Source organism: Telopea speciosissima, chromosome 3, assembly GCF_018873765.1.
Source record: "Telopea speciosissima isolate NSW1024214 ecotype Mountain lineage chromosome 3, Tspe_v1, whole genome shotgun sequence".
Lineage (NCBI taxonomy): Eukaryota > Viridiplantae > Streptophyta > Magnoliopsida > Proteales > Proteaceae > Telopea > Telopea speciosissima.
This window is the reverse complement of record NC_057918.1, coordinates 58,302,891-58,329,637: the sequence shown is the minus strand read 5'-3', so window position 1 is coordinate 58,329,637 and position 26,747 is coordinate 58,302,891. Positions and strand designations below refer to the sequence as shown.

At 37.4% G+C, this 26,747-nt stretch overlaps 1 pseudogene; it reads right to left on the bottom strand.

Annotated features, from left to right (window-relative positions):
- LOC122655337 overlaps window positions 1-24,086 on the bottom strand; it is a 28,216-nt pseudogene extending 4,130 nt beyond the window's left edge.
- Window positions 24,087-26,747: the final 2,661 nt, after the last annotated feature.

Genomic DNA, 26,747 nt, shown 5'->3' with positions numbered 1-26,747 from the left:
TCAAACTATCTCTTGCACTGATTTTTTCCGGAAACCTTTAACAAAAAATTGCTAGAAAGATTGATGGACTGAGTTGTGTAGTTGACACTGTCTTTAAGACAATAAATGTCCGAGAGTATTGCAAATCAACTTCCAAGATAAAACAACCCTACTGACTCTCTTAGTAATTATGCACTCAACTACTAGACCCCTTCGAATACTATAGGATTGTGCTCAAACTATAAAGATAACACTTACAATAATATCACTTTCAAACTCAAAACCAAAGAAGAGCAAGAACATACATACGAATAGTTCAAGAGAGACATGATTGATGCTTAAAAGGTTAAATTCCCCCTCTACTTATATTGGTAGAAAGACATTGATGAGCAGATTTATATGTAAAATCTTAGGGCATAAAGCATACATTTTACCACATTGGACAGAGTTGCTTGGTATTTTCTTGTGCTTTTCAGGTTTTAGGTGAATTCTTATGAAAATGGAGAAGATGATGCTAAGAAAATGTTTTTAAGCTTTTTAGAGGTGCTAATAGTATGGATGCGTAGCCCATCGAGTCAGCTTTGCAACGGTTCAAACAACACTTGATTCCGAGTTGAAACGAAGAAGTTACGGCCGTTTTCGTAACGACGCGGGAAAATGGTCTATAGGGGTTTATTTGTAATTATTGATAGTTGGCTGGGGACAAAGTGAAGCGGAATTTTGGATTCTAGGGGCCTTAATGCAATTATCAAAAGTTACTTTCATGTACCCGAAAGATTCCATTTGGAGGGCTCTGGACAGTCCAACTTCAACTTGAGATATCCTGGGTTCTCCAACTCCGAATTGGACGAAATTTGGGCTTATTTTGGGTGATTTTTCGCAAGGAACACAATGGTGAGGTCTATATAACCACTCCATGCTCCACATTTTTTGAAGGACAGATTTGGCATTTCATTAATTATGAGTGAAATCCTAGTCATCACTCTCTCTCTCCTCCAACTTTCTAAGGGCACTTCTGAAATTCTACTTGGGATAGATTTATTTTAAAAGATATTTTCTCATCTATGGAAGATTGAAAAATCAAAGATGCTTTGATTTTATTGCTTGGAGAAGATATCTACAAAGAAAAAAAAGCACTTGTTAGAATTGAAAGTTTATTTTTCTAGAAATAGAAGGTCTATGTAAACAATCTTTTCTTCTTCTTCTTTTTTTTTTTTTTTTTTTTTTTCGTTCTTAGGATTCAAGGCATTGTAAAAGAGGAAGGAGAAGAGAATATTCTCTTTTCTTAGGGAATATTTCTCCTACACTTCCTTCTTCTCTCTTCTCTATTCTCCTCTCTTCCCCTTATAAATACCCCTTGCCCTTTGGGTTGTAACAAGTTAGTTTTTTAGTTAGTTTCTAGTTCAATTTTAATTCAGTTTTTAGTGTAATTTTTAGTTCATTCACTTAGTGAAATTTTCTCTTCTTCTCCTATTTTTGACTTTAGTTCTTAGTTTGATTTCATAAGATTAGTTCTTTCAAGTTCTTAATTTTGCTTTCATAAGATTAGTTAATGGTTGTAATAGGATTAGTTTATGCTTTAATGTCTTCAATATGATTGTAATAGTTTTAGTTTAAAGCTTCCTAGTTTAAGCTCCTATGTTGATGACAAGACTTGGAGATTTAGAAGAGGAGGCCATGGTAAGTTCATGCAAGTATTCATTCAAGCTTCTTCAATTAATCCGGTTCAAGCACATCTAGATTTGCATTCTCTAAACTCTCAATCTCATTCTCCCTCTCCTCCATCTCATTCTCTCTCTCTCTCTCTCTCTCTCTCTCTCTCTCTATTCTTCTTCGTCTCCCTCTATTTCTTTTATTTTTTTTCTCCTTTATGTGGTTATTTTGTTTATGTGGTTGTGAAGTGTGGCTGCATTCTATTTTTATTCCTTTCAATTCGTTCCAATTTGCGTTAATTTGATAGGTTAGATGCTCATGTGTTAGGACGTCAATTTAATCCCTTAATTTTGTTAGATGCTTATGAGTTAGGATGCATTAATTTTCATTAGTTTAATTAGTTTAATTTAACACTTTAATCTGATTCACTTTGTATTATTTTTAAGTTAGTTAAATAGACTGGCGTATATCTCCTCGTGTTCACCCGTAGCTACGATTGACTCGTACGGTTGCTATAATTTTTTAACTCAAACAAGTTTTTGGCTTCGTTGCCGGGGAGATTATTGACCACTTTATTTTTTTGATTTTTAAGTAATTCGAAGTGCTTTAGTTTCTTCTCTTTCTCTTGTTTCTCTTCTATTTCAAATAGTGTGCGCCCAATCTAAAGTCCTTCATATGCCCAAACCCAGCCAATCTTGGTGCTCCTTGATTCGTTGGGTGGTTTGGATTGGCATGTGACTTATCTTTGGAGGTGACCACTCTTGATAACAGGAAAACGACATAGTGAGAGCGTTGGAAACATAAACGTATAGTAGTCCTCTACCCTACATCAGAATCCATTTGGAGTCGCCCGTAGGTGGCTGGTGAAGATTATACGGGTTCCCTTGCTGTCAACCTATATGACAACCTTACAGCTTTGGAACCATTGTTTCTATTTTTGAGGGATAGATGCACTATCTACCTTGGGCTCCTTCTTGTTTTTAGTATTTTTTTTTTTTAGTCTTTTATTTTTCTTTAAACATTTTTTTATGGGAGACCTCAATTTGGGATAGGTGGTTAATTTAGAATAATGGGAGATACACTTCCATATATGACTTTGGGGGAAAGATGGAACTATGCTAAGGCAACCATGATTTTGGAGGAAATGCTTAAACAGGTTAGGGAAGCCAAAAGTAGTGAGATAGAGAACAATTTTGCCCTACCCCAGTACAATTTTGCTCCCCAACCCAACTATGGGTTTTCGAGAAATTTTGATTGGTCACATCCCCAGACAATCCATGTTATGGAAGGATGCCCTAATCTTAATGGGGGTAGCTATGGTGATGAGAATGTGAGCCCTCAATTTCAATACAATTCTTTTGGCACTTACAATCATGGGTGGAGTGATCATCCCTATTTCTCGTGTGATCAATGGAATAACCAAGCTGGACCACCCAATTTCCAATATCATGGTCAGTTTTGTCCTCCAATGCCCAACCCTCCATTGAATCTCAATGGGCCACCTCTCCTTGAACCATATCACCAACCCCCTGAATTTCAGAACATGGGTGAGGAGGCCAGACTGAGTGAGCTTGAGAGGAACATAGTCCTTCTCACAACAAACCACAATATCATGGAGAAACAACTCTCTCAACTGATCACCATGTTATAGGAGGAGGAAATGGGTACATTACCTAGTCAGCTTGAACCTAGTTTATGTTACCAAATTCCTATTCAGAATGAATCACCCCATCCCCAATTTAATGATATTGAAAGTCCACCACCCCAATTTGAGGTTAATGAGAGTCACTCCCAACAAGATGCTTTTCATGATGATTTATTTGTTGAGATTGAGTCTCCTAAAGATATTAGTGAAGCGAGGTTTGATGAGCTACCTGGGGAAGTCCACCTTTTGCCTGAAATTTTTGATTTTAGTGAGCCTAGTGAATTTATTAATTTAGAATCAAATTTTCATGATAACATAGAAACCCAAGAAATTCGATCTCCCCCTTTCTCTTTGGAAAACTTAGATAATTGTCATTTTGAGGATTCCATTGTGTCACATGTTGATTTGTCCAAACCTCTTAGGTTTGATGATTTTATTGAGGAAGACAATGTTAGTCATAATGCCTTTCAAGCATATTTCCATGATCCTTATTTAGCAAACCAAGTTCTGCAAAAAGCGGATAGTTTTATTGCTAGGATTGATTTGAGTAAACCTCCCATTTTTTATGATTATTTTGATGAGGTTATTCATAATCTTTTTTATGCTTATTGTGATCCATTCTTGGTTGATTTTTACGATAATGACATGCGTTCTACATTGCAAACGGGAGAGAAGGGACGGATTTATGGCCTGAGTTTTAGTGCCTTCATTTTCTACTGTCCCATGAGGACAGATTTTTCTATTGGATATTTCTCAGTTGTGCTTAGCTTCTATATTATTTCTCGTTTTACTAAAATTCATGGTCAAGTGTTTTCTGGGTTTGAAGCTATTTCTCCATTTACTGGCCATGGATTGAGATTTCTGTTGCTGCTCCTAACACTTTTTGTAGAGCTCATGACTCTTTATGATCCTCTTTGTTGATTATATCTGGTAAGCCCCTTCATCTCCTCCCTTGTCCTTATTCTTTCTTTTATGCATGCATTGAGGACACTGCTTGAATTAAGTGGGGGGGGGATGTTGGGTTTAATTGGTGAATTTTGATTGTGACAATAGTTTGGTTTTGTGCATGTCTCTTTGATTGCAAAACGAGAGAGAGAGGGAATTAGGTGTCCTAGCATGCGAAATAATAAAAAATCCCTTTTCAAGTTTTCAAGGACAGTAGTTGGTATGTATCCGGTGATGGGAATTGAGCTGAAAAATATGAGCGTTATTTCATTTGATGGCTAGATTCCTCTAGGTGTTTTATGGACCCTTTGATCTTTTGGCTAGTAGTTGAGATCAATTTGTTTGTGGCAAGGCAAGGCATGAAAGTGGAAGTGAAAGAAAAAAAAAAAAAAAAAAGAAACAGAAAGGAAAGTGGAATTCCTTGGAACTAGACAGGGCACTGTGCCTCATGAAGCAGGGTGACTTGATCGAAATTCCTTGGAAGGAAACTCAAAAAAAAAAAAAAAAACTCTTGCATCAATGTCTCAATGTCTTATGGATATATGCAAAAAGCGAAGCTACCAAGTATTTGGGTGTCTGGTGTATGCTCCACCATGTCATTCAGAGAACAGTAGTAGAGTAGAAATCGAGTTTGTGGTTGAGAAAAAAAAAAACTTTTGCCTTAATGCCTGAAAAAAAAAAAAAAGTATGGTCAACAATACTCAATGCCTAAGTTTTTGGTTCCATCGATGCTATGGGGGGTTTACTTGAAGGTGAGTAGTGTTCAGAAAATATGAGGAGATCCCTTGAATTTGATGCATACTTGTTACTTGAATTGATGTGGGGTGATAAAATTCAAGTGTGGGGGAACCTTGGGTTCCTTGATCTTTAGTTGAGCACTTTTTGGGATTATGTGCACTGTCCTACTTATGCCATGATTAAAATTTACATCATTCATTTACAATTGAATTTTGGGTGTATATTCACTGCAAACACTCACGAGACACAACTCGTCCACTAGGGGTAACCTAGGGGTTTAAAGGCTTGTTGCACATGCTAAGTGCAACCGTGATTCCTACGAAAGTGAGTTAGAATTTTTTGCATTCTAGGTTAGTTTTTCTTTTGCTTTACTTGAGGACAAGTAACGTTCAAGTGTGGGGGAATCTGATGAGCACATTTATGTGTAAAATCTTAGGGCATAAAGCATATATTTTACCACATTGGACAGAGTTACTCGGTGCTTTCTTGTGCTTTTCAGGTTTTAGGTGAATTCTTGTGAAAATGGAGGAGATGATGCTAAGGAAATGTTTTTAAGCTTTTTAGAGGTGTTAATAGTATGGATGCGTAGCCCATCGAGTCAGCTTTGCAACGGTTCAAACGACACTTGATTTCGAGTTGAACCGAAGAAGTTACGGCCGTTTTCGTAATGACGCGCGAAAATGGTCTATAAGGGTTTATTTGTAATTATTGACAGTTGGTTGGAGACAAAGTGAAGTGGAAGTTTGGATTCTAGGGGCCTTAACGCAATTATCAGAAATTACTTTCCTATACCCGAAAGATTCCATTTGGAGGGCTCTAGACAGTCCAACTTCAACTTGAGATATCTTGGGCTCCCCAACTCCAAATTGGACGAAATTTGGGCCTATTTTGGGTGATTTTTCGCAAGGAACACAATGGTGAGACCTATATAACCACTCCATGCTCCACGTTTTTTGAAGGACAGATTTGGCATTTCATTAATTATGAGTGAAATCCTAGTCATCACTCTCTCTCTCCTCCAACTTTCTAAGGGCATTTCTGAAATTCTACTTGGGATAGATTTATTTTAAAAGATATTTTCTCATCTATGGAAGGTTGAAAAATCAAAGATGCTTTGATTTTATTGCTTGGAGAAGATATCTACAAAGAAAAGAAAGCACTTGTTAGAATTGGACGTTTACTTTTCTAGAAATAGAAGGCCTATGTAAACAATCTTCTTCTTCTTTTTCTATTTTTTTTTTTTTGTTCTTAGGATTCAAGGCATTGTAAAAGAGGAAGGAGAAGAGAATATTCTCTTTTCTTAGAAAATATTTCTCCTACGCTTCCTTCTTCTCTCTTCTCCTCTCTTCCCTTTATAAATACCCTTTGCCCTTTGGATTGTAACAAGTTAGTTTTTTAGTTAGTTTCTAGTTCAATTTTAATTCAGTTTTTAGTGTAATTTTTAGTTCATTCACTTAGTGAAATTTTTTCTTCTTCTCCTATTTTTGACTTTAGTTCTTAGTTTGATTTCATAAGATTAGTTCTTTCAAGTTCTTAATTTTGCTTTCATAAGATTAATTAATGGTTGTAATAGGATTAGTTCATGCTTTAATGTCTTCAATATGGTTGTAATAGTTTTAGTTTAAAGCTTCCTAGTCTAAGCTCCTATGTTGATGACAAGACTTGGAGATTTAGAAGAGAAGGCCATGATAAGTTCATGCAAGTATTCATTCAAGTTTCTTCAATTAATCCGGTTCAAGCACATCTAGGTTTGCATTCTCTAAACTCTCAATCTCATGCTACCTCTCCTCCATCTCATTCTCTCTCTCTCTCTCTCTCTCTCTCTATTCTTCTTCTTCTCCCTCTATTTCTTTTATTTTTTTTTCCCTTTATGTGGTTATTTTGTTTATGTGGTTGTGAAGTGTGGCTGCATTCTATTTTTATTCCTTCCAATTCGTTCCAATTTGCGTTAGTTTGATAGGTTAGATGCTCATGTGTTAAGATGACAATTTAATCCCTTAATTTTGTTAGAGGCTTATGAGTTAGGATGCATTAATTTTCATTAGTTTAATTAGTTTAATTTAACACTTTAATCTGATTCACTTTGCATTACTTTTAAGTTAGTTAAATAGAATGGCGTATATCTCCTCGTGTTCGACCCGTAGCTACGATTGACCCGTACGCTTGCGGTAATTTTTTAACTCAAACAAACACTTTGAGAGGAGGACTTAATTGGAAACTTTAAGAATTGAATAAAACATTGAGACTATTTAATCTCTAAGAAATGAAGAGAATAAGAAACATTCAATGGGAGACATAGTCTCCAAACTGTAGAAACTATTATGGAACTTCTTTTGCATTTAAACAACTATTAAGAAGTATTTTGAATCTTCATTTGTTTAAAAAACTCATCTAAAACTTGTCATTGAGCATTTGCATCACTTTCACCTTTGGTTTTGGTGGTGGTTGACCGGAATTGAGGATTGAGTCGATCAAAGCCCATTCGAATCAGAATCGGCTTGAATCGGTTTGCTCGAGTAGGCCATTTGATTCTAAACCATTTTGGGGTGAAAATGAGATCAACTTTGGAATTGGGAATTGGCTCATGAATGGGTCCAATCCAAGTTGAAATACGAAGAAAATAACTAGGAATCTGCCGATCCGATCTGGTTCAATTTCGATTCAATTAATAACAATTAAGATAGGTAGGAACCGGGATCGGTGTTAGCCAATTCCAATCCGGATCTACCGATTCCCCATTCTGGAAACCATGCCTAGGACCCATTTAGGCTCTTTGGATACTCTAACGCTGAAGGCTCAACAAACTCAACCATCAACACAAGGGGACAATGAGGTGATCATACCTTTTCTAGATGGGAGGGTGAGATGGTAAATCTTAGATAGTTTTTTTTTGGAGCAAATTACTTAGATCTCCCTGACCTTTCTGACAATTCAAATAACCTCCCCTCTCCTGCTGACAGCTACTTAGACCTTTCCTACTTTTCAAACTGGGCTTCACTCAGCCCCAGTTCGTTAGTTTTTTAATGCTAGGTAACCGATAAATTTGAAAAACCTAAAAAAATTGCCAAATATTACTATTTTATCTATAGGAATTTACCCTATTGCTACTTCCTCTACTTCCTCCTCTAGCAAACCCTTCTTCTTCCTCATCTTCTTTTTCTTCCTCTTGCAAACCCACCCTGCTCCCACCCGTCTGCAACCCAATCCAAGCATAAGAAGGATCCATGAGAAGGATCCAACAACCAAAAAAGAAAGCAGTCTTCAAACGTGATGAATCATCTTGAAGATTTTACAGGTTTGTCCAATAGCAAGGAGAGGCAACAGGTATCTTGCATATATGGTGATTTCGATCCAATAAATTAAGAAGATGGTTTTGAAGAAGAACCGCTGAATCGAAATGGCTAGTGCAATGAAATTTAAAACTGTTGGTATGAAACTCCATTTTTTTGCCTATTGCTTCGATCTACTCTGTAACCATCCGAAACCTCCCTTTCTGCTCCAGAGGAGATTCTCAAGGATTTCCTCTCTTCCCTTTCCGGTAATGCTTTCCATGTCGTTCAACAGTGTTGTTGTGCTCGCTAATGTTTGTCCTAATCAAATCTACTCCCTCTACAACCAAAGGTACCCATATTGTGCGATTTTATTTGTTGCTTTTGAATTTCTTCAAGTTTAGATCTGAAGTCAAACTGATTATTAGAGATAAGAAGGATCCAATATTGAATACCATTTTGTTTTTTTGGTTACCTGTTCACAGCAGCCGTCCAACCACCCTCTCTTTCCCCCACTTTTCTTCTTTGTTTCTAAAAATTCCGAATCTGCAAATCTAAACCCTTACCTGCAAATCTAATCGATCTCCCACCTCACCCTATCATCGAAAATCTGCAGCGGTGATCTTTTTTCGAAGGATTGGCTTGTGCAGTCACAGAGAAGGGAAATGGAAAGAAGTGGTGGGAGGGGTTTTGAGTTAAGGGGAAAAGAATGAAGTGAGGAAAATGGGTTTTGTTTTTGGGGGTTTTGGAAAGGGAGTGGATCACGATGATGATGGAATTTTAGTTAATGGAAGAGAAAGAGAGATGGGTTTTGAAGTTCAGTGGAGGGATGGGTTCGGTTATGTGTATGGAGAAAGTTTCACCATAGTGATAATCCCAGGTGCGCTGAGAGGGGGGTGAATTAGTGCCTTAAAAAATTCTTCCAAATTCAATCCCGTAGCAATAACAATCACACACAAAGATTGGTCGGGACAGTCCCGTAATTACCAATCACACATGCACGTCCACCTCGCAACCACTGTGTGGCCAGGTCTACCAGACAATGCACCACCACTCTGCAGCAAACACACTCCAAGAATACGAAAACAAAATAACAAGCACACAGTACACCAAGTATACGTGGTTCGGCTAAGCTGCCTACATCCATGGAGGAATACCCGTAAGGGTTTCGTATTTCCTTAAATATTCAACTCGAATTCGACTACTACAATAGCCCAGGTGCTACAACACCTGCTTCTGACTCCGCAACAACGAAATTTAGGGCTACAACCCCAATCCAATCAAGCCCCAACTTGAATGGAATTACAATATAAATATAAAAATTCAATTACAAGTCTCTCCCAATAACATGAATAAAATTTGAATTCTTTCAACATGAATCAAACCCTAGATATCAAATAGGACTTGTGAAACAAAAGATTACCTCTCCTTGAGTAATCCCGTGACCAACCCACTGCTTGAAGCCTTCCTGATGTCGTGCACGTCCTCCAATGTTCAAAGCAGCATCTTCGATTGTTCAATCAAGGTTTTTCACAGTTTTTTTTTTTATTTTTATGTTTCTGACATACTTCTATAGTTTCTCACATTTCCACTGTATTTTCCTTGAAAAATTATGCAATTTCAAAAAAAATGCCAATTGATTTGGAATCCGAATGAGAGAGATATTGCCTTCTAAAGTTAGATGATCCAAAAATGTCAAGTGGAGGGTGGAAATGTAATATCTAGAAATATTTGTGACAATCGGCAAGGCACGACTTGCATAGCAAGATTGGCCGAGAGATCACTTTCCAAAATAAGGTGACAGCTGTACAGCACTTACCCAAAACAGATTTCAAAATCCAAAACCGAGTATAACTCTTTCAAGGGACTATGTTATGGTGTATGGCGTAGCACCGTGCACCATCAAGGGCAAGCCAATCAGAGAGCTCGTGCGAGAATCTGACGGAAGAAACGAATACAGCTCTCTTTACCTTGTTTCAATGAGATCTTGATTCGATGTAGTGCAGCTGTACCAAATACCATAGAACTAGCCAATGGAGATGTGCCAGTTCGGATCAATAAAAAATGACGTGATGAACAACATCCAACGGCCACCATGATCCTGTAACTTTATAAAACAATGGCAAACGTCTGTCTACAGTAGCACTTTAAAAAAAAAAAACCAAAAATTTTGGCTAAGTATAAAACCTTTTGCCTATTCCAGATTCGCTCCGTTTTTGCGCATTGACACGGAAACATCTGTAACTTTCTCGTCCGACACTGAAATGATATGAGACCAGTTGCGTTGGAACCACGACTCAACGAATTTCATTTCTAGTGAAGCCTACTTCACCCAAAACTGCCATTAAACCTTCCAAAAATGATCTTAAAGTCATTGCCATTGCATGAACCTGTGAAATCACAACTTTAACAATATGAAACCTTCACCTGCTAATTCACCCCTTTGGAAAACACTATATAAGGACTTAATATGCTGTTAAATGACATTCTTCAAGTGCGGGTACCCTTGTAACCCTACCAAATGACCAAAATACCCTTATAGCTGTGTAGGTGACTGTTTGACCATTTCAGCTCTTCCAACTCATCAAATACCACTGCCGCATCACCAATATGGATAAAAATATTGCCAACAATGACAACACCACTCCAGCAAACCTCAGTTGACCCAGTTGACCAACACATAGAAACAAAGAAAAATCTTGATTAATCACAGCATCAGGGTTACAGACTTACAGTAAGTAGTAACAATAGTAAACCTACAGTTTAAATCATGGCAGTCAAATATTCATCTTGGAATCTCGTCTTTAGATTCTCCCCATTACCTATACAGTTAATAGAATGAGATTCAAGGAAAAGTTAAACTCATTGAAACTCGAACTTTGAGTCTTTGACTAAAATGTAATGACCAAAGATCTCCAACCAAATTGTAAAATTTGGAAGTAATTTATTTTTTAAGGAGAAAAATTGAAAAGCAGATCAAAAGGAAGACAAAACTCACCTGGAGTTGTCATCAATTTATTCATATTATGTCCCTTAATCTCCAAAAACTAGTGACAATAAGATAACAATTATGTATTCAACTTTGAAGCAGAGAAGGATTCCAGCATATTGCCCAGTTCTATAATATCCTCATAAAGATTTAAGAATGAAAAACAAGAGCATCTAAAATTTTTGGTTTTTCTAGTGAGAGCCTGTTCTTTCTCTCTCTCTCTCTTGCTCTATTCTAGTATCTCTCATGGCAATGCAGGGATTAAACATACTGATGGAGTGACCAGAGAATGTGTGGGATGGAGTTTGCAGATGGAGGGGGTGAGTTGAGGCATGGAGATCATGGTGTGGCAGTGGCAAGAAGAAGAAGAAAAAAGGAAAATGTGTAAGGGCATTTTGGTCACAACAGGTATTTTACTAACACCGTTAACGGACTTGGGCTAAGTAAAACCAAGTTTGAAAAGTAGGGGAGGTCTGAGTAGTTGTAGAAGGGCAGGGGAGGTTCCCTGAATTGTCAGAAAGGTCAGGGGAGGTCTAAGTAATTTGCTCTTTTTTTTTTGTTAGAATTCTTAAATATTGTTTCAATTTCAATTACCAATATCATGTGTAATTTGACACTTTATTTCTTATATTTTTATCACTCCAATATAAGGAGGATCAGATTCTTGGATACAACAACAACAAACTCAGCCTTATCCCAACTTAATGGGGTCGGCTACATGGATCCAAACAAAATAAGATAGGGAAAATTGAAGTCTAACCAGAGAAGGGGAAAAGAGGGATAGGGGATAAGATGAGAAAAGAAAAATGTCAAATGTCAAAAGAAAGATTGAGAAATAAAAGAAAAATGAAAGATGGGTGTAAGAGGAACGAGGCACAACCTGACAAATTAGAAGAAACTCAGCTACATGGGGTTTGATATATGGATCCTTGCCCTCCAATAGGCTCTATCTGAGGTCATACTTGGAACAAGACCTAGACCATGTATGTCCTTCCTCACAATTTCTCTGTTGCAGCAAAAACTGACTTTCTGTAGCTACAAGTGCAACTGAAGGGAATAGCAAAGTAATCTCCTCTAAGTGTAAAGCAGTAGTTGTAACATACCTTGCCCCCTGGGGGGAAGTTCTATTTATATTGATGGCATGGTAGCCTTGATTGGAGATTCCTAATAAGAGTAGGAACTTATTCTTGGAGAGTCTGTTTTCGGCAAGCTTCTATATCTCAGAGATTGATGAGATTCCTTCCCCCAATGGGGAGCGATGACGTAGATCTTCTAAGTTTCCATATTGGAGTGTATGTCCTTGCTATAGGGATTTTAGAAGGCTTCCATATCGGGAAAGTAAGGTGAGAGACCTTACGGTCCATGTTTCCTATCCTTGCGTCTCCACGTGTCTTATTGTGAATGGTTGTAGTATTTTACCCGTAAAATTAGCTCTTTTAACTCTTTCAATCGGGATCATATCACTCCTCCTTATTGGAGCGTCCCTAGGCCTCCGTTGAACATGACCATACCACCTCAACCGACTCCTTTGGAGCTTGTCGTTGATCGGGGCAACTCCCAAGTCAGCTCTAATGGACTCATTTGTTACTTTATCATTCCTACTATTTCTACACATCCATCTTAACATCGTCATCTCTACAACATAAAGCTTCTTAGTATGACACTTTTTAACTGCCCAACATTCTGCCCCATACAACATAGCTGGTCGAACAACAATCCTATAAAACTTTCTTTTATGCTTTAAAGGAATACGTCGATCACATAGTACTCCACATTCACCTCTCCACTTCATCCAACCCACTTTAATTTTCTATGAAACGTCATCCTATATGTCACCTTCCTTATTAATGATTGACCCCAAATATCGAAAATAGTCACTTCGCGGTATCTCTCTTTCCCCAATTCTCACCATGTCAGTATCCATTATAGCATTACTAAAATTACACGTCAAATACTCTATCTTCATTCTATTAATCTTAAAACCTCTTACTTCCAAGGTTGGTCTCCATACTCTAACTTGGTCCTAATCCCTACTTTTGTCTCATCCACTGAAACGATATCATCAGTATACACCAAGTGTCCTTGTCTTGAATGTTCTTGGTTAGGTCGTCCATCATTAGTGCAAATAGATAAGGGCTTAAGGCTGATCCCTACTGTAACCCAATCATAATTGAAAATTCCTTGCTTTAACCTCCCACAGATCTCACACTAGTCACTACGTCGCCCTCATACATATCTTTGATTACAGAAACATATTTACTTCACACCCCTCTCTTCACTGGAACTTGCTAAATTAAATCTCTAGAGACTCGATCACAGGCTTTTTCCAGATCAATGAAGATCATATGGGGATCCTTCTTGCCATCTCTGTATCTTTCAATGAGCCAAATTTGTTCACCGAGATATGAGTATCTCTTCTCAAACGGGTTTCAATAACCTTCCAATGTGACTCATTAGCTTTATGCTTCTATAATTATTGCTGCTTTGGATATCAGCTTTATTTTTGTATATTGGGACTACAATACTTCTTCTCCATTCATCTGCATCTTCCTTGAGATCATAATCAAGTTAAACAACTTGGTTAACCAAAATACCCCACAACCTCATATGGTTTTCCACACTTCTATTGGAATCTCATTTGGACTTGGTGTCTTGCTTGCTTTCATCTTTTTTAGGGTTTGTTTAACTTCTGCCACACTAACCTTTTGTAAGTATCTATGACATGTGGTGCCTTGTTGAATAATGTAATCATCTGGGCCATCTCTACGCGACCTATCTCCATTTAGTAAGTCACAGATATACTCATCCCATCTTTTCTCAATGTCTTCATCCCTTACCAACACCCTTCCATCATCACCCTTGATAGATCTCACCTAATCAAAATCTATGTTCTCCCTATCTCTCATCTTAGTTATCCTATAAATGGTTTTTTTGCCTTCTTTTGTGTTTAGGTTGGTATAGAGATCCTCATATTTCTTTGTCCTAGTCATCCCCACAATCTTCCAAACTTCGTTGCTAGCATCATAATACCTTTTTTTATCTTCTGGTTCTTTAGTTCTTTGCCATGTCTTGAAACAATCTTTCTTGGTCTTGATGGCTGTTTGGACCTCACCGTTCCAACACAAAGTCTGCCTAGGGGCCTAACAACTATATTTCACTTCCCCTAGTACATCTTTGGCAACCCTCTTAATACTAGTCATCATCTCGTTCCACATTGCATTGGTGTCTCCCCCAAACTCCCACTTTCCTTGTTTGATCACATTATCAGTGAATGTCCTTAGGAACTCTCCCTTTTAATCTCCACCACCTTATCTTAGGGTACATAGGTTCCTTCCTCCTATACTTTTATGCACTAAGGTACATATTCAGGACCACCAGTCTATGTTGGGTGGTTAGGCTCTCTCCAAGGATAACCTTACAGTTCTTACACATCATTCTGTTTGCCCTTCATGTAAGGAAGAAGTCTATTTGGCAAGTATGATTCCCACTGTAATAGGTATCTAGGTGCTCCTCTCTTTTTTCAAAGAAAGTGTTCACAATGGAAAGATCATATGCTACCACAAAGTCGAGGATTAAGGTCCCCTCTTCGTTTCTCTTCCCAACCCCGTAATCTCCATGTACACCTTCATATCCTCTGTGATCTCTCCCAACATGTCCGTTCAAATCTCCTTCAATAATAATCATTTCATCCTAGTCAAAACTCTGGATTAGATCATCTATGTTTTCCCAAAATTGACTCTTACAACTTTCATCCAATCCTAATTGTGGTGCATAAGTGCAAACAATATTGACAACCTCTTTCTTCAATACCAATTTGATGGATATAATCCTCATTCTTAAGATCTTTGCCCACTATAATTCCCACTCTGCTTCAATTACTATGATTTCTCGAATACCAAAGTTTGAAGTTATCTAATATCTTAGCTTTGCTACCCTTCCATCTTGTCTCTTGGATACACGTAATATTTATCCTTTGTCTCCTCATAACATCCACCAACTCCAGAGTCTTACCCGTTAAAGATCCAATGTTCTAAGAAGCTACTCTAATCCTACATTTCCGGGCTGCAATGTTTCCTCTCACTGGCCCTTGTCTACTTATCACTGTGTTCAGGCGATGACACAGCGCATCGCTTACGAGGGATGCCCTACTAAAATTAGGATGGTAAGACATTAGATCAAGGGGAAAAATGATCAAAACCCAAAATGATCTATGCAAGAGACTATTGGCGAATATATTAAAGTTCTGGTTCCCGACCTGATGCACCACTATAAGAAAATATGTACAAAAAGTTGAAAGAGGTAGACATACCTAGAGCATTAGAAAACACACACAATAAGTAGAATCGGGTGCATAACCAAGAAAAGCAAGGAAGTTTCTTGAAGCTGGAGATGGATTGTGGCTTTAGCCAAGAAAACTAGAGCCGAACAGCTCCCTTCAAAGTTGAAGGGAAGGCTCTGCACATGATGGCATCTAATGCTCCCTGGAAAAGCATCACTGATTTGAAACTCTCCAGATGATCCTTGGGGTCAAGAGTTCCATCATGATCTAAGGTTGGCATCTCGAATCCCTTGGGTAATCGGTCTGCCTTGATTTTATTAGTGAAAGTTGTATCCATGTTGAAAGTGAAATCATGGCAGGTGGCATGATTCTTCAGAACTTCTTGCATCTGATCATACAGTTCACGTACTCGCTCGTTCGGGGCTAGCTCGCCCTTGTTATTTGCGACTCCACTTTTTTAGCGGTGGATGCAGCTTTGGTTTTCTCCTGTCCACAGTCATCATTGGAGTTGCTGTGATTTGCACTATGATTGGGAGAAGATGACCGAGTCCTTACCACCACTTGAACTGGTGGTGGAGAGGGATTGGTTCTGGCAACTGCTTGTCATTGGAGATTTATCATCTTGCTGTTGTATTTGCTGTTGTAGAGTAGCGAATTGGGCCATGGTGACATAGGCTTGTGGTTCCCCTGGTATATTTTCTTATCGATTGTGGCTTCGAGACCCATGGTTCTGGTGAACTTGTTGTTGCTCATCCTCCTGAATGGGATTAGGATGTGGTAAATCAACAGGTACTGGGTGTCCTTCTTGTTCTTGCTTTGAAGGGGCTGTTCTAATGGTGTTTCGAGTATTCACCATGGTAGATGTTTGTGAAGGATTCTCTTCATTCCCACAGACAGTGCCAAATTTTTCTAATAGAAACTATCTTCTTCTTCACGAACGATCCTGAAGACCTGAAACAGAGAGAGTTAGAGCCCGGAGTTGATCTCCAGAGAAAACCCTCTGACGCTCAAATCAGTATGCTAATCAAATATTCAATGGGGAACGAAAGAGTAGTTCAAAAGTGTTTAGCTCTTGCTCGGAGCATGGTATTTATAAGGTTTAGGGGATATGTCCCTTCTTGTGCACAAGATCCTAGCTCTGATAGGAATAAAATCCTTAGAGTTTTCTTTTTTCCTCGAGATACGCATAAGTTATAATAGGAATATAATAAGTTACCAATTGCAACTGATATCGACTTGAATTAACTTCGTTTTTTGAGGAGAATTCCAGTTGTACACACATTTAAATTTATACGCTCCTTTGTAGCCACGCCACATGGCGCATGTCGATTGGTGTTAGATAACAGTCCACATCATATTCAAAATAGTATCCAAAACAGCCCTCAAGTTCATATCGCAACATCCATGGAACAACGAAGAAATTATGCTGAAAAATATAAGAAGACTTAGTTCCCTTCTTCATATTTCAGAAATGTCAAAGGACTCCTTATATTTTGGGAACAAAGCTATCTCACTCCCACTCTAAGATTAAGGATCTTGAATTTATTGTGCAACGGTTTAGGACCAAACTCACTACTTGGAAAGCTAATTCCCTATCATATGTAGGTAGACGGATGTTAAGCCAATCTATTTTAGCTTCCATCCCTTCTTACCTCATGTCTTGGTTTTTGTTTCCTACTAAAATTTGCAAGACTCTCGACTCCCTATGCCTCCCGTTTTGGAATGGAGATACTGGGAATTCTAAGAAACTTCGCTTAATTAGTTGGAATAAAACTTGTGGACCAACCTATTTTGGTGGGCCATGCTTTCGAAAAGCCTTGACCCATAACAAAGCCCTTCTCCTAAAGCTCGGATGGCGCCTTTTAACTGAGGAATCCTCTTTATGGGCTAAAACCATTAAGGCTAAATACTACCCTCATACTTCTTTGTTTGACCCCAATGTATTACTATTAATCAAAAGAGGGTCCTGGTTCTGGAACAGTATAACTTCAATCATTCCAAGCTTGAAATAGTTGGTTTTTATCAACATTGGGAAAGGAGATAGAACTAATTTTTGGTTTGACCCTTGGATTCCTGGACTTTCAATCCCTCCTGAAATACTTCGATCTCGGACCATACATCTTGTTAAGGATACTGTTACTATATCTTCTTGGAATACTAATATTCTTCATAGTCATTTACCCCCTGCTTTTGTTGATGAAATTCTTCAGATTCCTATTACAGGAGATGAAGATCAATGGAGATGTTCGTTATTGTTTGAGTTTAAAATAATATCGCAAGCGTGCGGGTCAATCGTAGCTACGGGTCGAACACGAGGAGGTCAACCTTGAATAAATTTTCACTTTTAATTAAGGCAAAGTGTACAACTTACCAAATATGGAAACAACCTATATATGAAAACTACCAATTATGGAAACTAGCAAATATAGAAGCAACTAAATTACCAAAGATAACAAATTAAAAATAGAAACTAGGGTAACTGCTAAGGGAATGGATGAATTAAAAGTAAGAAAGTCACTTGGGAATGGGTTCCACCATGAGAATTAGGGTAGATCAATGACTAGCATATTAAGGCAAAGCATGCATACAGCCTAGGTCTATAAGATATGCGGTACGGCTCATATACGGCTAACATATCCTATGAAAATAGTGCTCATACAACATACAATATAAACAAAAAAATACATGAACATAATGGTGTCACAATGGATACGGCTAACGAACATGTATATAGTTCCCCTTAGAATGACATACAAGCTGTGGGCGGTCATCCATTATAAGTCCAATATTGATCATGTCCATTAATCACATAAACAATGCTAGCCATCAATTCTTTCTTCTCTCATGTTTTCACCCACTCCCAAGAGGAGAGGTTTAGCTAGCCATGAAAACAATGAAGAGGGAAGGAAGGATTGATGGAGAAAAAGACATAGAAATTACTAAAACTAAAGTTATAAGAAGAAGAACTTAGCTGGTTAAGGAGGTTGCACAATCCAATGAAGATGACTCTGTCACTCTAGCCCATCACTTGAATTCGCCGCACCCCGATAACGAAGAACAAATTACAAAAGTGCTTAAATAAAATTACACATATGATCTTAGAAGAAGGGAGATAAAATTCTGTTTTACCAATAAGAAGAACAGAATAATAGAATGGAAAAAAAATTGCCGAACTTGAAGAAAATAGAATAGCTTTGAATTGAATCTTCTAGTCTTCAATAACTCCACAAACTTGAATGTCGATTACAGCCCCACTCAGAAATCAGAATTGCTTAATAGACAAAGAGACTAGAACATAAAAGAATAAAACCAACAAAAAACTAAAGAAGTAGAAAAACTAGATGGGAGAGAAAAAAATCTTGAGTCCGTTTCTCCTCTCTCCCCTTTTATATCTTTTTCCTAAGATAAAAGGGAAAGAAGAAAAATAAAAAAACTAAAGAAGAACCACCCAAATCGTGGTTGAATCCCACCCTAAATACAACTCTCCCCTTTGTTCTAAAATAGAAAGATAAACTAAAGTTCCTAGAACTTAGGCCTGATTTGGTATGATTTCTATTTCAATTTCAAGAGGTGATTTCTATTTCTGAAATTGTTTGGTTTAATTTTTGCACCTTATTTCAGTGAAATAGAAATCAAATGAAATAGAAATTCTGAAATAGCTGAGGAGCTGTTTCAGAATTTCTATTTCATTTGATTTAGCACTCTTGCTCTTGAAAGAACACATGGTTAATTTCATGGGCAAAGGAGTAATTTCATGTTAAAAATAAAACACCACCCTTCTTCTCTTAATGGTCTCACCATCACCACCCCACTCCCACCATTGCCGTCGCCACCATCACTACCACCACTACTACCCTATTACCACCACTACCCCGCTACCACCACCACCACTACTACCCCGCTACCACCACCACCACCGCCACCACTGCTGCTGCCACCGCTACCGCCGCCACCACCACCCTCACTACTTCCACGTCACCACTACCCTGCCACCACTGTCACCACCACCACCATCCTTCCCAAAGAAATATAGAGAATCTATTCTTAGAATTTGAACTATCAAATGGATTTTTTTATTTTTGAAATATTTCATATTGATACAATCAAAATAATTTCAATTTTTTTGACCAAAAATCTATTTGTTGATTATTTCAAGAAATCAATCTAAAATTGAAATAAAAATCATACCAAACCAGGCCTTAGAAACCTAACCTATTTAGAAGAGTAAAGATAAAGGAATAGGAGTCTTCAATCTTGAAAAACCATTCTAATTTGGAGTCTTGCACAAAAAACGTCGCCCATAGCTAGGGGTGTCAATGGGCCGGTTCGGGCCGGTTTCGGTTCGGGCTTTTCGGTTTCGGTGTGACTTTTATAGAAACCGAAATCAAACCATTAAGAAATGTTCGGTTTCGGTGCGGTTTCGGTTTCGGTGCGGTTCGGTTTCGTGTCGGTTTCGGTTTATGATAACGGGTTGATATTGGTTTGGATTCGGTTTGGTACCGGTTTTATACAACTAGTAAGGTCCGGTTAGTGTTAAATTTTCTTCTCTTTCTCTTTTAAGTACATAAAATATTTCAAATACAATGCATCTTTGTATCCTATGTCGTATGGCCTATGGATACAATTGGTTGGGTAATCACTAACAAAGGATATGAGATAAAGTGAGAAACTATCACAACACATTTAGGGGGCAATGGGGCATTAGGCATTTATTGATTTACTTATTTATCGGGTTAGGTCGGTTCGGTTTGGGTTCGGGCCTAACGGTTCGGGCTACCGGTGCACCATCGGGCTAGCCCAAACCAAACCAAACCGTTTGCCTCTCTGGATTCACAAATCGAATCCGAACCATTAAGAGTTCGGTCCAGTGTGGTCCGGGCTCGTTCGGGCTGGTTTCATCGGTTCGGATTGGGTATTGACACCCCTACCCATAACCATAGCCGAGTGTTATCACATGAGAGAGAGAGAGAGAGAGAGAGAGAGAGAGAGTGAGTGAGACTTTTTTTAATTCTATTATTTCATCATAAATGTCAACTTCACTTATAAAAATCATTTTTGGGCTATATCTTTTTATCCTGGGTCCAGATGGAATCAGCCCGAGAATTGAAGTTGCACCATTTAAAATTCCAGACGATATGATCCCAATATCCAATATTTTTCAAAAGATTCCTAATTTACCGAAATTACCCTTATGCCTCTATGCTTGATTTTTCTCTCTTCCTCTTCTTCTAAACTCGAATCGGCTCTAACCAAGTGACTTTTGACATTATGCATTGGAAAGTTATCCCGGCTGAATTCTTCAACCTTATAACCTGGCGTTTGGCAGTCCAATTAGACATGTATTCACCTCTTTGACCAAAATGCCCCTAAACCTGAAAAATGATAAAAAGTACCCGAATAGTACTGTTCTTGGAATAAAATGACAGTAAATAATACATTAAAATGAGGTATAAAATATGCCTAACAGTTATCCAAGATTGGGTGTTCTTTTACTCAACTAGCTGCAAATTTCATTCAAGCACTTGTTGAATCAAGCCCCATCCTCTTGAAATGGTGTTGTTTTTTTTCGTTTTTTGGAAGCTAAATAATCTCCCTAAATTTAAGATTTTCTTTTGGAATGTTTTACATGCAAGACTGCCAGTTGAAGTGTCGACTCTCAAAATGGATATCAGTCGACCCTACTTTTGTTCTATGTGGTTCTTGTGCTAAATCCAATTGGCACCTTTTCTTATCATGTGATTGGACTACGCGTATTTGGGCAGCAGGTCTTCTCGGATTGAGAACAGAGCTCCTCTCCGGCTCTACTATGACCCACCTATGCGCTCACTTCCTATCTTCCAAGGCCCTTGATAAACAATCTTACAGTTGGTTTTTCTGTCTTTATCATTACTTGTTATTATATCTAGTTTGTCAGGAACAAAGTTGTTAAAGGTTTGGCTACTGCCAATCCTAATTTGGTTTTTCGGTCTGTAACTAAATGACTAACAGAGCTTCACATTACTTCCCCTTCGATTGCATCTATTATATCTACCTCACCAATACTAACCCCTCACCTCCATTGATTTCTTATATGATTCTAACCATGCTTTCAATCTACGGAGGGGTATATAACCCAGACCTAAATGTAAGAAGCAGAGATTTTTGGAATTTTGCAGGGTTTGAAACAAGCAAATCGGTTTGTGGTTAAGCCCCAAGAAATCTGGCTTAATAGCAAAGATTCCACTGCTCTTCCTCCACCAACAGACACCACCTGTTGGCCTTGGAATTTAATGACCTTATTCATTAGAATGGCGGATCAAAACAAAAAATTTCTCAACTGTTAAGTTTGTTGGTCCCCTAACCCTACTATCTTTCATATGGTTAAATCTTTAGCTTCTAAAGCTAATCTGGATAACTGAACTTGTAACAATCATGTTGTTTCCCTTTCTTCTTCTCAGTAATATATTTTTCTTTCCATAAAAAAAAAAAAAAAAAAAAAAAAAAAAAAAAAAAGGCGAAGAAATTATCCAACCAGTGGTGCTGAAACAACCTAAAAAAGAATCTAGAAACAGCAGGTACGACCAACACATGAAATATTTTTTTTTAGGATTTCACAAGTTTCTTCTTCTTCTTTATCACTTTGATACATGTAACAAATGATAATATAAACCAGAATCTAAAGAAGACGAGAAGAGATGAAGAGAAAAGGGGGATAGACTCCTATTTGTAAAAGGAATCAAAATTTTGAGTAAGTAACAACTCAAATATAAATCAATGACTAATCCTAATTAACACAATACGATAGGACACCTAACACTTAATCTCGATAGAGAAAAGATACCCCCTATTGAGTTACAACTCTATGTCCTCACGGCACATACTTTAACAAGGGGTATTTGATTGAATAATTGAATTAGTAATGAAATTTAACACTTGACTAATCTATTACTAAGCTTTAATAATTAATACCCTTGGACCCTTGGTAGGATACAAATTATTAGTGTATGATTGTTTTAACAGTAACTATTGGAAACACTAGGGTATATGATATTTCTAGAGGTCACAAGATAGATCTGGCCATCAATTTTCATGGCTTTTTCTCTCTAAATTGTCTATTCCAACTCTAATATGCGAGAAGTATATTAATGGCTAGAATACAGATATATATGCACAAATTAGATTTGTGTTAATATACTGGGGGTATTTGATTGAATTAGACTCCGAAATTTGATAGAAGGTCATGTTTTATGCGTTGGTCAAGTGCTAACTTGCTGAACGCTTGATCACAGGTTTAAGTCCTAGAAACAGTGGTAAGGCTGTGTACATTTGACCCTCCCCAGACCCTGCTAAATGCAGGAGCCTTCTGCACTAGTACAACCTTTTTTTTAGACTCCAAAATTTGACACATGACTAATCTAGACCATGTGATAATAATATTTCGCTTACTTTTTAACATAAAATACTGCTTACATAGGAATAGACTTTTGATTTGTACATATTGTTTCATAAATATTTAACACTCAGAACAGTTTTACTTGTAAACTTTAAATTTAATCGGGAAAAAAAATAAATTCTAAACTTTAAAACCTGGGTATGCAGTCCATGGTTTTAGTGCACGGTATCGAAACAATTATCGGCAAAATGAATTTTTGGACCATTTTACCCCTTATCCGTACCGTGCTATCGATACGGTATTGACATGGTATCGATATCGGTGACTAACAAAACTAGTATGTATCGCCCGATACAGACGATACGATACCGATACTTAGAACAATGGTATGCAGTCATTACTTGGACCCAAAAAAGGTCTAAATAAAGAATCAAATTATTACACAACCTGGGTATACTTTATCTTTAATAAACCAATTATAAGTCAGCCACTGTTCGTTGAAGAAACCCAATTATAGTCTCTCCCCCATCCTCTAGAGAAGAAACAACCATCAGCCTTCTCCTTGCCAGCATCAATCTATTCTATTCTAGTTGCGCAGAAAGAACATTTGCAACAGAAATTCATCTTCCTTCCATGCCAATACTCCCCTTCATCACCCAGATAGAACACTTTGATAGTCGGACACCTACAAACAACACTTCTTACATGAACCCTAATCACACAAATCAATCCCTAGAAAAAAAGAGAAAGAGAGAGAGAGAGAGAGAGAGAGAGTTTAGTTACCGTTTCTTGATGTAATGGATGGCATTAGGAACACGATGAGTGTTAGGATAGATAATGGTGGTTTCACTTCCCAAGCTACGACGGACGGCGAAGCGAAGAATCCAACCAAATATCTTGTTTTCACTAACAGGTGGGGAAGAGGAATCAAGTTTAAGAAAACGATTACGAACAACTTGATAAATTGTATTCCAATCTCTGAAATCTATAACTGAAAACGCGTTAACATTCAAACACGCCTTCTTCCAAGAATTGCAGGTCAGAGAAGCAGATAAAATATCTAGAAACCCTAGTTTCTGTAAGATTATGATAAGAATATCGTTAGGCAATTCGCTCCAGGAAGAAATAGGGTTTTGTTCTCTAACTTGATTGCAATGCCTCTTTACGTTGGAGCTACTAACTTCAGATTCGAGAGAGGGAGAGAAACGATCGGACATTGTCATACAAAAGGGAAAAGCTCTTGCTCTGTTCACTGTACCTGCATTTAATAACATATAATTAGTAAGTTTTCGAAAAATTGGAGACTTCTTCTCCAAATGAAAGTGTGAGTTATTTGTTTATTTTTAGGAAAAAATAATATAAATAAAAAATTTGGAAACTGTAATCACAATAGAATTTCCTTACCAAGAAAACAAAAAAAACAATCACAATAGAATTTGTATTTCTTTGGCCGTCTCACTCATGGTTTTAGTGCATGGTATGGGAACAAGTATCGTCAACATGTAAAATCGATAAAATATTGATATGGTATCGACCTAGATTCGCTTGAAAAATAAGTTTTCTGACCATTTTACTCCTTATCCGTACTGTGCTGCTATACGGGCGATACGATACCAATGCTCTTTGTGTTTGACGGCTAGAGATCATAACACTACAGCTAGATTGGACTAAGGTCCAAGACTGTAGATAGACTTCTCCCATTCCAACCCTAATGGGTTTTTTTCAAAAAAATTGCATTTCGATCTTCTCTAGCACGGAGGTTGTTGGGGATCTCGCAGTGAAGTCTCTCCATATGACATGTGTATTGGAAAGGATCCAAGGGCTGGTGTGTCTCTCTACCTCTTCAATTTCTCCTTATTTTTTTATTCAAAATCTTTCAAAATTATTGTCATTTATTATTATTTGTTAATACTTTTTTTTTTTTTTTCATTCAAATTTCCGTTCTTTTGTTACTCTTTATGCAATCGAAACCACTTTCAATACAGATTCGATACCAACTCTTTATCGATCCGATATGAGATCGACCCATATCATATTGATATCAATATGATACCATATGCGATATATCGCACCATATCGTGCGATCCAATCGCGATATCGATTTTTTGTCGACCATTCTTTTCTTCCTCTACGTGCAACCAAAACCACCTTAAATACCTGTTGCACCCCTAGATCCGGGCTGCTATTAAGTAACGGTTGAAATCTCATTTTCGTTACTTTCTATGTATAGAAACATAAATATATATTAGATAATATCATAGACATCTGAATATCACAGCGGAAATACTTTAAACATTTCTATAATCATTTGTATTCTATAAACTCTAGCATAAGCCATATCATATTGTAAACATCATATGTTATTACATCTCTGTAAACTCTTAACACGTCTCACTCACTGTTGTTATGTATCGCCGTCGCATCATGCTCCCAGTATACTATTATGTATCGTTGACCCATGTTGCAGAGAAGACCTATGTATGCCTCATCTAGTACTTAAACCCCTACCAAAAAAGATTGGCAGCCACGGGGTCTTACTATTCTACTCTTTAGTTTGCTTTTCTTTTCTTGAGCCTTTGGTCCTCCTTTGCTTTCTTTACTAACCTCTAATTCTAGTGCACACTATCTCTACCTCAACTCTAGAATGAACTATATATTGATAAAATCCCTGTTGTCCACCATATTAGTGGGGTCCTTGTTTGTTAGGCCGAATTATAATGAAATAACTTCACTAATTCACTAACTTGAACAGCACATTGTACTGTATTTGATTTGACCTCCTCCTTTCTTTAATTCACAGGAGGTCAATCAAAAAAAGAGATTTAATTAATCAAAGGTCCAACTGATCACTGCATCTTTTGTGCACATTGTAAAACCCCATTACCCCGTTCATTCCTTTTGTTGAAGCAAACATTGTTGAAACCTTCAATTTTAGTTTTTTTATTTTTTTTTGTATGTTCTTTACTATGCTATACTGTTTTGTACTATTACTTAGCTTATTATTCCTCATCCTACTTTATACTATTCATAAAAATAGATTTTCTTCTAATAAAAACATACTACAATCTCAAATGACTAATAAACATACTATTTCTGAGAAAACATTCAAAAATATGATAGAATTCCTCTCACCTGTCTGTGTTTGCGCTATGTGTTATGTCTATGTCCTCAATAGTGATAATTCGGTACTCCTCGTGTAATATCCCTAAATTTTGATTATAGAATTTTGATGTTTTATAGGAAACAAAGAAATCTAAATATTATTCTTTCGGGACGGCTATATGAGATTTGAGGGGTCTCAATCATCAATGTAGAATAATTTAAAGATTATTCTTCCCCCCTCCAACACTAGGATCTCTTTGTCGCCTCCCAACACTAGGATCTCTTTGTCCTAATCAATAGTGATAATTTGGTACTCTTGTAATATTCCTAAATTTTGACTATAGAATTTTGATGCTTTATAGGAAATAGAGAAATCTAAAGATTATTCTTTCGTGACGATTATATGAGATTTGAGGGGTCTCGATTGAGACCCCCCCAAACACTAGGATCTCTTTGTCGCCTTTGGGTCAAACTAGACCTCTGCACGACATTTCAATATCATTAACCTTTTTCTACTCTTGGAATAGTGGGAATAGTACCCCACCATCCATACTTAATCAAACTTATCTCTGTAGCCCTACCTGGACATTTAGGTACCATTGGTCGACCCATAGGTCGAACCAGCAGTCCAAATAGGGAAAACCTAAACCCAAAATTAGGTTTTACTCCCTTTTCTTACATAACTTTGTGGAAACTCATCTACTTTCTATGAAACTAGTCTTACTACAAGCACAACACTACAAGGAAACCTTCTAACGGATCAATTCATAGTTAAA